At 41.0% G+C, this 12,525-nt stretch overlaps 2 long non-coding RNA genes across 2 annotated transcripts in view; one reads left to right on the top strand and one right to left on the bottom strand.

Moving 5' to 3' along the window:
* Positions 1–1,630: 1,630 nt before the first annotated feature.
* Positions 1,631–10,967, bottom strand: LOC130273263 (uncharacterized). Its single transcript, XR_008843933.1, has 3 exons — positions 10,778–10,967; positions 8,346–9,262; positions 1,631–1,767 (listed from the first exon to the last, which is right to left on the bottom strand). It is a non-coding gene; the product is annotated as an uncharacterized LOC130273263 (long non-coding RNA).
* Positions 10,917–12,525, top strand: part of LOC130273265 (uncharacterized) — a 61,135-nt gene continuing 59,526 nt past the window's right edge. The window contains exon 1 of the long non-coding RNA XR_008843935.1: positions 10,917–10,969. This is a non-coding gene — a long non-coding RNA (uncharacterized LOC130273265). The remainder of the gene's footprint in view (positions 10,970–12,525) is intronic.

The raw sequence follows: 12,525 nt of genomic DNA, 5'->3' as shown, positions 1-12,525 counted from the left end.
AAATGTGGAAAAAGGGACAATTTAAATTTTTATTGGGGATGGGGATTTTTCAAATTTTTAAAATTTTGTAAAACTTTTTTTACTTTTTTATTTATTCATAGCAATCATTTAATTGCTAATACTGTTCAGTGCTATGCATAGAGCATAGCACTGATCAGTGTTATCTGCGATGTTCTGCTCTGATGTGCTCGATCTCAGGCCAGAGCAGAAGACCCCTGGAGACGGCCGGAGCCAGGTGAGGGGACCTCTGGCTGCCATGCTGGATGATCGGATCAGTGACAGTGCTGCGGGGGATCTGATCATCCATTTAAAGTACTGCACTGCCGCAGATGCCGTGATTTGTATTGATCACGGCATCTGAGGGGTTAATGGTGGACATAAGCGCAATCGCTGATGTCCGCCATTACCGTTGAGTCCCTGGCTGCTGATAGCAGCCGGGATCTGCCATGCATGAGGCGAGCACTGGACAGGTGCTTGCGGTAATGGCAGAGAGTAAATGTACGTCATGGTGCGTTAAGTACTACCGCACCATGACGTATATTTACATCAATTGTCGTTAAGGGGTTAAACATGTTTTTTTTTATTTACTTTTACTGCCTAGGCCCCGGAGCATCATTTTTGATGCTCCAGGCCTGTTGGTACCAGCTCTTCCCGGCACCCCTGTGATGGTGGTTACCAGGGTAATAATTGGGGGTTAGCAATAGCTGTTTTTGGGGCTAATGCTAAGCCCCCACTTAGTATTGGACTCCTTCTATAAGACAACTTCCACTACTAAGCCTGTAAAGTAAATGTAAAAAAGCACAACACAATAATAAACAAGAAAAGTGGGTCATCAATGTAGTTCACCGAATCAGTAGTAGTTTTCTGCATGCACGGATCTGAAATGAGAAGAAAGAAAAAACACACAATAAATGTTTTAGTACATTAGCGGGAAAAAGTGGTAAAAAAATATGAAATAAACGTGTTTTGAAGTCATTTATTGGTTTTTGCTTATGTGTGCTAAAAAAGTTGTGTTCTGATGTTATATTTTTTGTATTTTGCTTATGTGAGCCAAATTTATCAACCCCCATGTGATAGTATGATAAATATGCTGCAAAACCAAAGCAAAAAAAGACTTCAAAACTCACCAAAGACAACAATGATAAATTCGCCCTTCTATGCTTAAGGGAAAAAGACAGAAGCTGGAAGAAAGTAAAGAGTTTGAAAATAGCAGAAAGATTCTTGCAATACCTACTTTGGGTTTGTGGGGATACGCAGAAAGAGAAAAGCGTACAAAAATGGCACTACCTAATGCCGTTACCATAGGCAACAAAGGTGTATTTTACTAAACTTAGAGAGTAACCACGTACCTGTAGGTGTTGGGCTAAGAGCTCAACACCTTTTTGCGTATGTATACAATTGAGACAGTAGCATGGCTGCCTGGACCTGGATCCTGCCGCACTGGGAAGGCTTGGTAATTGGCTTGACACCGCTGGAACAAAACAACACACGTTCTCTATGGGTGCACACCGCTTCGGTAGAAATCCCCCACGGACAACGTAGGAAAATAAAAAAGGTGCAATTTATCTATGTACGCACACCACTTTGGTAGAAATCCACCGCGGACAACGTAGGAGAATAAAAAAGGTGCAATTTATCTATGTACGCACACCACTTTGGTAGAAATCCACCACGGACAACGTAGGAGAATTAAAAAAAGTGGCCTTCTTTGGATTTGCGACGTTGCAACGTTGACATAGGAGTTAGGTATCTAGGTGATTTATCTACCTGCAAAATAAAAAGTTATGGTAAAAATTAGATTATCTACAGCACAAGCATCCTTAATTTTACCCCTAAAGTCTCAATTAGAGTGTTTCTTATGTTCCCCCGGGAGAGAAGCATGAGCCAATTGCCCTTGATAGTCACCTTATGGGCCACTCAGAAAATTGAGCCAGCAAAACAAAGTTCAATCTCTTTAGTAACCTCCCCAACATTACTGGGATTTGTCGCCAGGGAATCATTGAGCCCCTTCTAAAAGCCTCAGGCCTGACCAACCCATCACCAATCAAGACCAATTGTAATGAATGCACTTGGCCAGGCTTGCTGCTTGGCGCATGCTGCTCTCTGGTCAGTGAAGCACAGGCACCGGATCTGCTGCATTAATTAGGCAAAAAATCAAATGAAAACTTTGTCACCAGAGAAAGTCCACTGTTAAGGGGGTTTATCCCTAGATTGTGAAAATATTCCAGCCATGGCTTGATCCATAGATGTTTGAGGTGGACTGCTTGGAATGCTTGCGGCTGGATGTCTCGTTTGCAGCCCAATGTTGTCCAAGTGATTTTATATGTTTTGTATAGACAACGTTCAACACCCTAGGCTTGAGACATACAATTTCTCTTGTACTACAGAATGGATCACTATTTGCCATTCTTCTCATCTGACAATTCAACTGTCATTCTAATTTATCGTTGATGTCACAACCACTGGGACCCTCAGCATTGTGCTGTTATCCTGGACCAAGTGTTTAGCGATCTGCTGGAGTGATAAACCAAGGTCCCTCAATTCAAGGATTTTGGTGGTGATAATTAGCCTATCGAAAAACAGTAGGTGTCACAAAATAATACCGTAATAACTTGATTCGATATCTGAAGTTTCTTATGGCTCTTAGGCTATGTTCACACCTCGGAATGTCTCTGTATGGACATTCCACAGAGTGTGGGCTCTGGCACAATATGCCAGTGCTAGGACCGCATGGTAATGCGCTGTCTCATAGACGGCACTGCATTCCATGCAGAGTCTGCAGAAAGAATGGACAGATTCATTCTTTTTGTGGACACGGATATCAGAATTTCCGTGCCAGAGTCATCTGGCATGGAAATTCCGCTGTGTGCACAGCACTGCAGAATCCCATTGAATACAATGGGCCTCCGCTGCTGTGGAAATTCCGATGTGTGAACATGGCCTTATACTGTACTATTGAAGTCCCTTCCACGTGCCACAGATTGGAGCAAGGAGCTTGAAAATGTGATCATTTCGAGATCTTAGCGATACCTGCTACTTCCTCAATTTGTATAACCTTGTGGCTTGTCCTTTTCAGTGTTGCAGCCTTAATGTTAAGGAACGTACATAAAATTTAAATGGGCACTGTCACCAACTTAATTTTTTGGTATGTTGTAGTACTTATGTACTACAACATATCTCTAATATACTTTTATTATTATTTTTTTTCACTAAAAAGGTTTAATTTACATTTAAAAACCGGCTACTGAAAAAGGACTGATTTTGGAGTGGCAATCAGTCCTTTTTCAGTTAGGCTGCACTCGCTCCCTGCCTGTCAATCAGACAGGCGGGAGCGAGCGCATTGGCTCCCTGGCCACTGGCTGGGAGGCCACTCCTCCCACACATCACCGTCGCTGCCTCGTTGCCGCCGCTGTCCCTGCACGCCCGCTGCCGGACTCTGCAGTAACTGCAAATGTAATGAGGGAACGAGGTATGCAGGGCGGGGAGGGGGGGGAGGAGGGAACGGGCTAGTGCCGTAGCGCGGGGGGTGGGTGTTAACCGGCTAGCAAAAAAAATAAATTGGATGGTGGAAGCTACCCTTTAAATTGAAAGAGAAGCCTCATAATGCGTCATTTTTCTCTGGTTTTAAAAAGTTACTGAAACTGAACGCTCCGAGCAGATGCCAGACTATTTACTTTTTGAGACTAGTATATATAGTTAATTTCATCATCATAATTATAATAAGAATAAGTAATTTTAAGTTATTTTTTTACAAACATGTACATTCTATGTTGATATTGCAACCCTTCTCTTAAATTAAAATCACCTACAAATGTGTGTGTGTGTATGTGTATATATATATATATATATATATATATATATATATATATATATATATATATATATTCATTTGTTTTTCAAATCATATATATTGATGCTGTGATGCCCTGAAAGTGAATTTCATTCCCATGCATTTTAATCACTGTAGTAATGTGCCGAGACTGATTCTCTTTCCCACAGTGTCTGCTAAGATGAGATGTGACAGAAAAATACCCAAGAACTATGTGTAATGTATACATGTAGAGGGTTTTATTATATGGTTCACTGCAAAACAAGCCAAAATGAATAAAAACAGGCCTGGTTGATGGGGTATTCATGTGTATATCAAGGAAGAATGTGAATTGAAACAAAAGTTCAATAGGGAAACACTTTCGAACGGTGTTATATGAGCAAAGCAGGTTCCGTGCAGTAACCTGACACTGCATTAAATTGGGGAATTTTATTTGTCAAGTTGTGCTCTGCAGGATTATGCGATTTCATGTTAACATGTTATTCCCATTATATGCCATATCAGACATCTGTTACCAGTAAACATTTTATGCTGGCATATGGTAAAGATAACATGTAAGAAAATAGAACACCTAATGTGATAATACAACACGGATGTGAAAATAATACTGTAAACACTTTAACAATATATTAAATACCATAAAAGTGCATATATATATATATATATATATATATATATATATATATATATAAATATATATATATATATATATAAATATTTTTTCCCCCATAAATATATATCTTTATATATATACAGTGGTCCCTCAAGTTACAATATTAATCGGTTCCAGGACGACCATTGTATGTTGAGACCATTGTATGTTGAGACCAGAACTCTATGGAAACCTGGTAATTGGTTCTGAAGCCTCAAAATGTCATCCAAAAATAGGAAAAAGTGAGGATTAAAGAAAAATAAGTAGATAACTAATATAGATAAAACAAGATCGTACATATAAAAGTAATAAAGAGCTACTGGGAGCTGTAATCACTGTCTATGTCAGTGTTTACCAACCAGGGTGCCTCCAGCTGTTGCAAAACTACAACTCCCAGCATGCCCGGACAGCCGTTGGCTGTCCGGGCATGCTGGGAGTTGTAGTTTTGCAACAGCTGGAGGCACCCTGGTTGGGGAACAATGGTTTTTGCAGAAGACAGGATTTTCTTCAGGGTCCTATACAGTACACACAGTTTACCAAATGGAGCCGCCCTTACTTGGTGTCCAAAGGAGCAGCTAACCCTGGTACAGGTAAGGAGTAGTACAGAACTTGTAGTTCCTCCCTGTACTGTAGGGAGCGCTACCAGACACCAGTCAGTGCATGCACTTCAGTAATACAGGGGATTTACCAGTAAAATGCCCATTCTGATTGGTCGGTTCTTCCAGTTGTGACATGTCTCACAGATCTGGACTGTCTGTACATTGTATGTTGAGTCTGGTTTCAACTTACAATGGTCCAGAAAAGACCTTTGTATGTTGAAACTATTGTATGTTGAGGCCATTGTAAGTTGAGGGATCACTATTTTGAGGGATCACTATTTTTCCCCATAAATATCTATCTATCTATCTATCTATCTATATATATATATATATATATATATGTGTATATATATATATATATATTGTCACAAATCGGCTGGCTGGAGGTGGATCCTCTGTGCCAGAGAGGGATTGGCGTGGACCGTGCTGGTGGACCGGTTCTAAGTTGCTACTGGTATTCACCAGAGCCCGCTGCAAAGCGGGATGGTCTTGCTGCGGCGGTAGTGACCAGGTCGTATCCACCAGCAACGGCTCAACCTCTCTGACTGCTGAAGATAGGCGCGGTACAAGGGAGTAGACAAGAGCAAGGTCGGACGTAGCAGAAGGTCAGGGCAGGCAGCAAGGATCGTAGTCAGGGGCAACGGCAGGAGGTCTGGAACACAGGCTAGGAACACACAAGGAAACGCTTTCACTGGCACAATGGCAACAAGATCCGGCGAGGGAGTGCAGGGGAAGTGAGGTATAAATAGGGAGTGCACAGGTGAACACACTAATTAAGCCAGCTGCGCCAATCAGTGGCGCAGTGGCCCTTTAAATTGCAGAGACCCGGCGCGCGCGCGCCCTAAGGAGCGGGGCCGCGCGCCGGGACAAGACCGACGGAGAGCGAATCAGGTACGGGAGCCGGGATGCGCATCGCGAGCGGGCGCCTCCCGCATCGCGAATCGCATCCCGGCAGAGAGAGGTATTGCAGCGCACCCGGTCAGCAGGTCTGACCGGGGCGCTGCAAATGCGAGGATGTTGCGAGCGCTCCGGGGAGGAGCGGGGACCCGGAGCGCTCGGCGTAACATATATATATATATATATATATATATATATAGATATTTATGGGGAATTTTTTTTTATAGATGTATATGCACTTATATGGTCAGTTGCATGCAATTTTTGGTTCCACAATATACAGCAATGTCCGTCCTTATTTTTTTAGCATGACACTTTTTGACAATTACATTGAATAGTTTGTTATGTCAATAGTAATAATGCGCATGGATTTGGCAGAAGGGATTGTAAGGAGTTGTGCTAAGGAGAGTTCAGTAAGAGGTCAGACGTGTTCACTGTCCATGTGCGACGGAATGAAACAAATATTGTCATCTTTGTAAGCAGATCACATTTTGTAGCCATTCATGTGTACATTTGCGTTTCTGTTATAAAAAAAAAAAAAAAAAAACCTTCGAGCATCTTTGTTTAACAGACAAAACCTCTTGTACAGTATATTTGACCTTAACAAGCCGCTTTTTATTATCCTGCCCAGATGAACTGTAGAGACAGTAGATGCAGAAGCGTAATTCCTATTAATTAATGTTACCGTCAAGACAACAATATCACTGTGATAATGAATGAAAAATAGATGTTACTATTCACTGGAAACAGGTTAGTGATAATAAAATGCTTAAGATAGATGTAAAAGAACTCTTGGCCCTGAGTAATTGCTAACTAAAATAAACATTATGAGCCATAGGGTCTATTGCCAAAACTTGACGACTTAAATGTGACAAGACAAATTAAGTGACAGTTCAAGAAATCTGGCTACATGAGCTTAGTCAGAAAGGCAAATGTTCAAATGATTAGAAGATCGGGGATGATTACAAAGAAGCTCTGACTATAAAATATGACCTTTAAAATATGAAATGAACTTTACTACAACTCTTTGTTGTAACAGTTATAATTGTAATTCATAAACGTATGTGGTAATGAAATGGAAAAATTATATTGTAAGTCCTGAAACTATATAAAACACACACACATGTGAATATATATATATATATATATATACAGACACACACATCTGTGCATCTGTGCGGACGCACAATTCCAATAGCGAACAACCAGGTTTGTACACAGCGCCACTGACAGGGGATACAGCCAATACAGAGGTCAGGGTTCCCAGGAGGCCCTGGTCCCTGCGGCACCCCCCCCAGCAGCAGCCCCACCCCAGAAGCAGAAGACTCCTGTTTAAACAGCGGTCTCCTTCTTTTGTACGCCCGTTGGCCACATCATTCCCCCCCCCCATCCTCCCCGTGACACTTTATTCCCCCTGTGTTAAATTATCCCCCAGTTTATTACCCTCTGGGACACATTATTTCCCCCTTCCCTCCTCCTTTTGACCATTTTGACCATAGAAGGATTTTTTAGCCTTTTTCCACAATAGGGAACACCTGCCAATAGCGAACAAGTGTATTGGGAGATTCTACTGTACATATATATATATATATATATATATATATATACACACACTCACACACACACACACACACAGTGGTGCTTGAACATTTATAAACCCTTCAGTATTTCACTATTGATGCATACTTTTGTCCTAAATCTACATCATCAGATTGTCAAATAAGTCCTAGAAATAGACAAAGGGAACTAAATCAGACAAATGAGTAAAAAATATTAGACTTGGTCATTTATTTGTTCAGAAAAAGCACCCAATAGCACATATTTGTGAGTGGCATAAATATGTGAACCTTTGCGTTCAGTATCTGGTATAACCCCCATGCACAAGGGGGGGGGGGTCATTACGGAGCTTGAGGTCTTCTATTCATCGCAATCCTGCAAACATGTGAGGGCAGAAGTGGTCCCCCAGCAGGCTTCAGGGATGTCATGCCTGCTGGGAAACTCCCACTTTCTCCTGCTGGGAGACTGCACTATGCGAGCAAGAAGAAAGGTATGATAGAGAGCTTTTAAAGCTCTGAAATTGTTTTTAAGGGTAGGAGGGGTGTCAGGAGTAGTTAGGGAACATAGCCTGAGGTAGTTGAGAACAGTTTATTTGGTGACAGGTACTTTTTAACACTTCTCTTGGATTAAGGCAGTGGTCTCAAACTGTGGCCCTCCAGATGTTGCAAAACTTCAAATCCCAGCATGCCCGGATAGCCAACAGCTATCTGGGCATGCTGGGAGTTGCCGTTTTCCAATATCTGGAGGGCCACAGTTTCAGGTTACTGCATGAAGGTCAATACTTTGAAAATACAATTCCCTGCTATGTTACCTGACTGCTGGAGCTCTAGAAGCTGGACCAATGGCAATCACCTTACTGGCATGCGACCCTGTTTTTGTTTTCTTAGAGAAGACAACCTTTTTAATAAAGGAAAGTTCCTGCAAAAGTAATTTCAAAAATGTCATAGTCATACACCTCTAAGGCAAACAAGGCATGAGATTGTCTTTTCTGTTTCCAATTATGCGCTACAGGGTGCAAAATGTGATCCCCTTGTGCTCTTTATTTTGATTTAGAGGATCCTTACCATAAAATATAAAACTAAAAATCTTCAAAATATAAAATAGATTTTCTGACCAGTGGAAGAAGAAGAATAAACGATGGGGCATTGATGGAAATATCTCTCTTTTTTAAGCAGAAAATCTTTGAAAATACAAGGTGGTAGAAGTGCATGCTCCTCTACGATGTACTACTCTTACTACTTCTTCTTGGTGTTGAAAATTGTTCAATGGGGAAGACATTGTTTTGGAAAGGGTCCAGAAGTCAATTTTTTTTGTTAATTTATAACAGATTATTTGAGATTCTCATTTGACTTCCATCTCTTAAATATGTAATACTCCCTAAAGGCTATGAAACCATGCTTTACCAGCCACCAGATGTATCTCTCCACATGCTGAGAATCTACAGTGCTATCCTCTTCAGAGTTTAGACAAAACCCCTCTGTATGGTAGACAAGATGGACAGCTTCCAATTCACAATAGGATCTAAGTCCTTAGCAAGTTTTGAAGCTCTGGAATCGATTTGGACTGAGCATATTTCCTCCTCTTGGGTTTGCTACAGTGTTTCAGTTTGCTTCCATATGTGCAACCCTTGATTTACACTTCTTGTCCTCAAGGAACAATTTTTCTCTTCCTCTCCATAGATTTTCATAATCTCCAGCACCATCATGTGTTGTCTCTTCCATGAAATCACTGTAAGCACAAGGAATAAGCATTTTATATATTGTATGCAGCTGACCACCACTGACCAAAATAGAATACATAGAATGTTGTATTGTAAACATACAGATGTGGCCAGTGTCAACATGATCTTCGATGCCTTAAAATATTGTACTGCACTCCTGAAATTGACATAAGTTATACTAACATGTAAGTGAGTTCATCATTACTCCCCAAGAGCTGGCCATATCCATCGATTGAGCCGTGTCAGGGGTGCAAAAGAAAAACAAAAGTTATAAGTCGGATGAAATAAACAAAAAAAAGTTGCAAGTCTTTAAAAATTTTTTATGTATGTGACAATATCATTTAAGTGAAAAAATTTGAGTTTATATTTTTTTTCATTTGAAAAATGGATAAAAAGGGTGACTCAAAGGAATTTTCTTTTAATATTTGTAAAACACTTTTATTTTGTGGAACTACTTTTTTTAATCCTCCTAGGGGACTTGACTAATGTGATCACTTGAGGGGAGATTTATCAAAACCTGTCCAGAGGAAAAGTTGCTGAATTGCCCATAGCAACCTATCAGATCGCTTCTCTCATTTTTCAGAGGCCTTTTTAAAAATGAAAAAAGTGATCTGATTGGTTGCTATGGGCAATTCAGCAACTTTTCATCTGGGCAGGTTTTGATAAATCTCCCCCTTGATTGCTCCTTAATTGCTTGTACAGTGCACTGCAATAACTATGTATTGCAGTGCACCATCAAACTGCTGATCTCCTACTGTGGTGTCCCAGTACAGGACCTGATCCTGTCCCTGTCTAAAGTCCCCTCAGCCAGAATCCCTTCATTCCCATAAGGCTCTCCTGCAGGGCTTACCCCTGGTCGCCTCATATAAATTGTGTATTATTTAATGTATATACATAGGTATTATAAATGTATAGGACCTTAGCAGGTCATGTGACTATAATTATGGTTGTACTGTTGTTCAAGGACCTTCCAGGGTCATGTGATGTACCCAGAGTTCACTGGGTTCAGGACTTACAGGTTTGCTGAACAATGAACTTTGTCCAGCCCCTTATTATATAAAGGGCTGTAGTCTGTAAATTCTCTCTCTTCCTGCCGGACTATCAAGCAAGCACAAACATCTCAGCAGAAATCTCAATTCATCTAGGCCAAAGCCTAAGAATCCTGCAGCCACTAAACCGTGAGTTACCAAGCTTAATCTATCAAATCCTGTGTGATTACTACCAGCTAGAATATTATAATTAGTAGCACAGTGGCCTGCATCAAGGCTCATTGCTTCAAAGTCCCAGCAAAACCTGTGAGGAACCTGCATCCCGGTGGCCTCTTAAGAGACTGTTATGTATAGAGACTGTTGCATAAAATCTTCAAGTAAAGTTCTTCAGTCTATTCATAAAGTCTGCTGTGGACATTCCGTTATTTTCCCTGCCGTTTCTGGCGTGGTTGGCGGTAGGACCATTGACACTAAGGAAACCTCACCCTGGCATCACGACATCTAAGGGTTAATACAACTAGACCCTGCACTTACATCACCGCAACACCCCAGACCCCACAACTCTCCTGGTTCACCACACTACTATAGCTTTCTTATGCCTATGGCAGGCTCTAACATGAGTCATGGCAGTGATGGAGGTCTTCAGTTGGCCCTAACTGTCATGACAGTTGATCAACAGCCCATGATTGCATTATGGGTGCGCCAATTGAATGCCCGAAGCATCAGGTACATGGCTCCTAACTGTCTAGATGCCACAGTTGCCATTGACCATGTCATCTCTAAATGCACTTCCTCCATACATGTACTGTGCAATGCATTAAGAGGTTCAGGGTTATTCCACAAATAGATGTTAATTTACTCTATTAGATTGGGCAAAATGTAAATTTTTTTTAAATGGGGATTTTTTTAAGAAACCACTTGTTTCTAGCAAACGTTGTTACACATGTGTTATGGCACTCCTTGGTGTTCTTTAGGTTCCCTCTCAGAATGCCCATCTGATGTGTCCAGGTGTGCTGGTGGTTACACAAATCAGGGCCGGTTCACATCACGTTTTTAGCAATACAGGACCGTATACGGCTAGGGGGAGCTAAAACTGGGCGCTCCCGTATCCCAGCCGCATCTGGCCCGTATGTAATGCATTTCAATGAGCCGACTGGAGTCATCTGCTGACTCCAGTCGGCTCATTTTCCCCCCGTATACGGTTCTCTAACCGGACCTAAAACCGTGGCTCATTGAAATGCATTACATATGGGCCGGATGCGGCTGGGATATTATAGATACAGATACAGGTACATTTTTAAAAATCTAATTGAATTTTTTTTTTTTTTATCTAACAGAGTAAAATAATATTTAATCACGGCCAAGTGCTTAGCTATGCATTCCAACATAGCACTATGTACGTGATGCAATAAGTTAGGGCTTGTACCTAAGAGGTCAGATATTTTATTGTCATTTAACCCCTTTACTCCTTAGCTTGTTTTGACCTTAATGACCAAGGCAAATTTTAAAAATCTGACATGCATCCACTTATTTGGTAACTTTGGAACGCTTTCACTCATGAAAGCCATTCTTAGATAGTTTTTTTTCGTGACATAGTGCACTTTTCATTAGTGGTAACATTTTGATTGATATATTTCGTCGTTTTTGTAAAAAAAAAAATTGCAAAAAAATGAAAAATTAGCATTTTTCTAGATTTTACATTTTCTGATCGTACGATAAATAGTCATGCCGCACCAAATTAAAGGGGTTATCCAGGAAAAAACTTTTTTTTTAATATCAACTGGCTCCAGAAAGTTAAACAGATTTGTAAATTACCAACAAGGAGAAGGAAATAATGTCTGCACTCACCATGCCGTAAAAAATAGATATGCATTATTGAAGTCTTCAAAGTTCAAAGATTTGTAAATTACTTCCATTAAAAAATCTTAAAGGGGTTCTCCACTGCTTTAACCTTCTTTGGCCAGTTAGTTAGTACTGTGGCTATATGTCATTAACGCTTTCTTTCCTGTTGCTAACGCTACTATATGTGTTTGTTTTTTTACCTTTTTTAACAGACCCGGAAGCTGGTTAATTCCTTAGTTTGCTGGCTTGCCTCGACCACTTTTTTTTTCTCCCGCCGCCATCTTGCCATCGATACGTCACCCTGCAGGGTGTTGTGTGGGAGGCCGGCCTGCCCCTCACTCCGTTCGTGCCCGCCTCCCGCGCTAATGAATATTCTGCCGTTATAAGCGTGCACCTCCTTACTTTCAGCTTCTTCTAAGCTGAATGCTGATTGGGCTGCT

Source organism: Hyla sarda, chromosome 5 (assembly GCF_029499605.1).
Source record: "Hyla sarda isolate aHylSar1 chromosome 5, aHylSar1.hap1, whole genome shotgun sequence".
Lineage (NCBI taxonomy): Eukaryota > Metazoa > Chordata > Amphibia > Anura > Hylidae > Hyla > Hyla sarda.
The sequence above is the reverse complement of the archived record's forward strand: the minus strand, read 5'-3'. Positions and strand labels throughout refer to the sequence as shown.